This window comes from Siphateles boraxobius, unplaced genomic scaffold (genome assembly GCF_051911475.1).
Source record: "Siphateles boraxobius isolate OS27281-9 unplaced genomic scaffold, OSU_SipBor_1 94, whole genome shotgun sequence".
Lineage (NCBI taxonomy): Eukaryota > Metazoa > Chordata > Actinopteri > Cypriniformes > Leuciscidae > Siphateles > Siphateles boraxobius.
The window spans coordinates 478568-484592 of record NW_027509224.1 but is presented as its reverse complement, the minus strand read 5'-3'; positions in this window follow the sequence as shown (position 1 = coordinate 484592).

Genomic DNA, 6025 nt, shown 5'->3' with positions numbered 1-6025 from the left:
CTCTCGACAAGTGCTCTCTTTAACTCCTCGAGGGCGACATCACAAGCAGGAGTCCAGTTCTGGGGAGACAACTCCCGGAAAGTGCCAGATCTGTTACAACTACCTGTGCCTTTAGCCAAATGTTTTTGACCGGCTGTCAAATTTAACAATGGCTTCACAATATGTGAACAGCCAGGGATGTAGCTCTGGTAGTAAAGAACCATGCCCAGAAATAGTTTTTCTTTAACAAAGGTTTGGCGCTATCCCCTTTCACCAGGTCTTTCTTCTGAAAGGATGAAATGACTGCTACTGCTACCTTGTCTTGATCCACGGAAACGCCAGAACCGCTTATCACATGGTCCAGAAATCTGATGGAGTGCCTGAGAAAGTGACACTTTTTCAGAGCCAACTTCAAATTACTAGCTCAGAAACCGCGAATACACCACTTCCAAGCTTTCTGAGGCCTCCTGTTCAGAGCAGGCGAAAACCAGCAAATCATCAAGACAACAAAGGAGGCTGGAAAAGTTGAGATCTCCAAATACGCTGAGCATCATGCGCATCAAAGATGCTGTACTTTTAGACAGGCCCTGGGGAAGACGGTTGTATTCGTACAAGCCCATGGGCGTTGTAAATGCTTTGTAATGACGATCAGATACATGGAGCGGGACGTTGTAAAATCTCGATGTCAAATCCACAGAGCTGAAAAGAAGATCGCCACCAAGAGCAGCCAGGCAATCCGCCTGATGGGGCAAAGGGTGACCATCCTTGATCGTCTTTGCAGCTATTGGTGACAATTGGAAAGCGAAAACAATTTGTTGGCCAAGAGGCTGAGTAGGGGAAACTAATTTGCCAGACGCGCTTGCTCAATGATCATGAATCCAAAGACTGCTTTTGGAGATTTATTTGTGTGAGAAACAAACAAGGTTGTGTATCTAATACATTCCATAATTGTTTCACTGGCATACGAAATGGTGTCCAAATGGCATTAAACAGCGTTAGAACAGAGGTCAACAAAAATAAGACTTCCCCCATCAACCCCCTCTCTGCCTCGCGAACCACACAGGTGAACAGATGATATGCTCTTACTTCCTCCGCCACCACCAGGTACCTTAATTACCGTAAGTGACCAAAAAAAATGTTTTCAGAATAATATGGCGCTTTTCCACTGCATGGTACGGCTCGGTACGGCTCAGTACGGTTCGGCTTGGCGCGGCACGGTTCGGTTCGCTTCGCTTTTCCACTGCGTGGTACAATTCGGCGCGGCGCGGCGCGGCTCAGTTCGCTTTAGCTCGGTTGCTTTTCCACTGCAGTTAGTACCACTTCAAAGTGGATGGAATTATGACTGACCGTTAGTGGTGCAACGGATCATCATTGATCCGTGGTCCATTCGGATCAATATCTTTGGTTCGGCACACACGTGATCCGCGGATTGATTTATGAAAAAAAAAGTTGTGCGCATGTTCAGTCCACACACAGCGTGGTCATGGCGAGCGTAGGAACGGATGAGCTTGAACGCCCCGCGTCATTTAAATCCCCTGTATGGGAGCATTTTGGCTTCCCTGTCAAATATAATGATGAAGATAAGAGGTTAGTGGATAAAACCGTGATGATGTGTAGGCACTGTGGCAGCATGGCCACGCATTTGAAGCGACATCACCCCGATGTTTCACTGACAGGAGTGAAAACGAATGCTGCTCAACAACTGCTTATCACCGCGGCATTTAAGCAACCCCTTGTTGCACAATCAGACCGGGCTAAAGCCATCACAAACGGCATTCGCGCAGCACTACCCCTCGCTCGTCCCTCTCCCTCCCGCGCGCTCTCTCTCTCTCTCCCTCATATGAGGTGCCGTGCAGTCAAGGGCTTAAATCAAACTTCATTCACGAACACATGAAACACTTGCATACACATATACTAAGTAGTCAAACATACATGTATACTTCTGGATGCTCAAACAACATATGAAATGCACAAAGACACAACTAAATTCGCTCACGCACATACATGCAAACTCTACACACACGAGATGCGCGCACACACAAACTCTCCACGCACATAATCATATGAGACGCGCGCACACACACAAACTCGCGCACATACTCATATGAAACGCGAGCGCGCACACACAAACTCTCCACGCTAATACTTATATGAGACGCGAGCACACACACACAAACTCGCTGACAAACTCAATGAGACGAGAGCACACAAACACAAACTCTCCACGCACATACTCATATGATACGCGAGCACACACACACACAAACTAGGGCACATACATACTCAAATGAGACGCTCACACAGTACATGATGCATATGATTCTCAGTGTGAACATAAGTCACACATTGGTAAGTGCATTTTTTGTTAACATGAGAGTGAGAGTCCATTGCTTTTATTGTTTTTGGTTGTTTTGTTCATTTATTGCGGATATTTAAAATGTTTTCAGTGTTATAGTCTTTAGAATATCTTTAGCAATAGTCTTTAGAAATAAAAGTTTATTGATCTTTGAAAAGGTATACCAGCATTATTATGCCATATCATCATTTTAGATGAAAATGGTTGGAGAATTTATTATCAATATTATCGTTTATCGCAATAATTTCTTGGACAATTTACCATCTAGCAAAATTTGTTATCGTGACAGGCCTAGCTATCGGTGTGTTTATAGGTGCTGACATGAGGCCATTTATTTTTTTATTTTTTTTGCTGATCCGAAAAATTATCCGATCCGTGACTCTGATCCGAGAAACGATCCGAACCGTGAGTTTTTTGATCCGTTGCACCCCTACTGACCGTTATAGTTTATCCGCTCTGCAACCAACAAGAGGAACGTCTGCACTTCGTCCACTGACCACGATTCCAAATCTATTTTGGAAGTTTTTTTTCTTCAAGCAAGTCAAGCAAGTAGTTTTAAAACAGGTGCTACAGCGGTGGCTGTTACTGGCTATTTATATCTAGTGGGTTTGATGTCTCGCAAATACAATGACGCTGGTAGTGACGATTCTGTCTGTCTGACCAATCAGTGATCTGTAGTGTTTTCATGTCACATTTTAGTATTGGTATGATACGCTTGGAACCTCAACAGAGGTGGTACCATTTAAAGCGAGCCGAAGCGAGCCGTACCGTACCGTACCATGCAGTGGAAAAGCGACACAAGTGAGCCGTACCGAGCCGAGCCGTACCGTACCATGCAGTGGAAAAGCGCCAAAGCGTGCCGTACCGAACCGTACCGTACCGTACCATGCAGTGGAAAAGCGCCAATTGAACCACACCTGGCTCTTACACCAGCGAAAGTCCGTATAGACTCTGAGAGATCCATCCTTCTTCCATACCATTACCAAAGGAGACGCATACTCGCTGACGGATTTGCTAATGATGCCCTTCTCTTCCATTTCAGAAAGTACCTCTCTAAATTTTTGGTAGTGGGGAGGAGGGGTTCGGCGATAGGGCACGGAACGGATACTCATCGCTCAGATGAATTCGGTGTACTAAGTCTTTCACCTCTCCACAATCGAGTCTGTCTCTGGAGAAAACATCACGATAGGATACGATTAGACTCGGCAACTCCTCCCATGACTTCTAGACCTCACCCCCTTCGATATCAATGTCATCCAAACCATACTCATTCAGTAACCGCACAGGGTCAACAGGTGGAATAGACTTGGGGAAAGCTGCATCAGAAACACCTTGTCTGCACACACCTTGTGAAACTGTAACATCCTCCACTGCCAAAAAAGGAGAAACATCAGCTAGCTTAGCGTTACGTCAAAGAGTTATTGGAGACTGGGTGGGATTCAAGATCTTCATCGGCACGCATCGATCACCCCACATAGGAGTCACTACACGTCCAAAAAGAACACGACGTGGCGCTGAACATGAAGTAGTGGGTTCGACGATGACGGAGCTTTCTCGGGAGACATTAGTGTTAGCTGGTAGTTTTCTCTAGACAAGGTGCTCACACCTGGGAAGAAAAGTAACCACCTGAAAAAGCCTAACTGTGCCGAGCTTGACGGGCTGTTGAGGACCAGACCAACGCGAAACGCAGCTCAAGAAATTCTTCACACTCAGGGTTGCTGTTTTGGCAGGAAATTAGTTCCCAGTACTTCTTTTCAGCTTTCATCTTCTGAAGCACGTATTTGATGACGTTACTTCCAATAATGAACTCATCCTTCTGTCCAGGCATTACTAAGGTTGGTACGATGAACTTGAACCCGTAGACTTCGATTTCCAGGTCATAAAGATTTCCAGGTCTTTTCAGGCTTGACCTGAAAAGACAAAGCAAGGCCAGGATCAGTGTGAGATAAACATCATAACAGCTTCAGTAGAAGGGTCCTCAACCCACTTGTTGCGCCTATGCAAACACTAATCAGCCGCATCAATCGCCTTATTCAGTCTTATCCAGTAGTCCATTGGGCTCTCCTCTGCCCTAGGCAGCGTGTTATAAAAGTCAGCCATAGGCATGTTTGAAAATGCCAACTCACTGAAATTACACTTCAGTATGTCAAACACGGTGGTGGGGAGCACTGCAGCAGTCGGCCCAGGTAAGCTGCGCAAGGACACCTTGACAACATCCCTCGCTTTTCCAGCTAATCTGCTCAAAATTAGATCAGAGGCAGTTTTCATCAGTGCATTTCTTACTGTTCAAATAACTACATCAAATCTGCGCATTCATGTACAGTAAATGAATCACTTTGATAACCTCTAAAGAACGGTGGAGGCGCAACATCATGTTGGACAATGACTTTCAAATTAGAAGCATCGAAACATTCACTTGAATGCTGTACATTTGACTTAGACTGCCCTGGGCTGGGCTGTTGCGTTAAATTGAGACTGGCTGAAATGCTTTCACCAATTTTTTTGTGCCAAATCAGAAATATCATCTCCTAAAGACTCAGGGGTAACACGATCAGTGTTGGGGCGTGCAAAAGGGGTAGAACAAGCAGCTGGGCTCACTGAGGTACCAATAGCTTAATCAGATGCAAGTACATGGTCAATTTCTGCATTAAAGAATGTCCTCCCTCTTCCAAAACATTGAGGTGAAACTCCATACATATTGTCAGGATGATTAAGTACAGCCCCACTACCCCTGCCTACTGGGAACATGGCTCCAAGCCGTAGCACAGGGCTAAAATTATCCTGACTAACTGTGTCCTCAAACATGTCACGGGTTAAATAAAACACAAAGAGAAATGTAATAACAGTTTCAGAAAATGGAAATAAAAACACTAAAAATCACTTCACTAGTATGCTGACAAATATATGCACTTTGCAGAAATTCTCTCTCTCAAAACAGTTCAGTGTGACGTTTCACGGAGAAGAAAAAAGTATGTGACGATCACAAAAAATCTCCGCCATTGAACATGCAGCGGCAAACAGTTCAGTACAGCGTTGCACGGAGAAAAAATAAAAAAAGTTCCTCATGCAATGATCACAAAAACATCTGGATATACAAAACAAATAAATGCAGCCTCTGAGTGAATTGCCCTTAACGATCTCTCTATAAAACAATGTGATTTACATTTAATCACCATGTGCTTTCATCTTTACATATATAGGCCGAAGACAAAAATATAACTTAAATAGGGTAAAATGATAAAATAAACACACTGATAAGTAAAATAACATGTTACACATAAATTGCAGTCAAAATATATAAACATAAAATCAACAATTACAATAAAGATGAATTAGGATTAACAGGAGCTAAAAACTCCTCTCCTCTTCAGTGCATTAATGCATTGCAAAAAGGGAAGAGGAGGAGACAAAACAGGAAATTAAATTGGATCATGACATCACATCAATTAAAGGGGAAATCACACATTTTTCAGGCAGGTATATCAAGCATATGAAAATAAACCATTTTGTGTGAATTATAATAAACAATACATACATTTAACAGTACACTTTCTGTACCTGTTACACTTGCAAATACAGCGCATGAACATTGTCCATATGTCCTTGAACCTCACTCTTTATCAGTGAAGCATGGTTAAAGGAACACACCAACGTTTTTTGAGATAGGGGTTATTCACCATCTCCCCTACA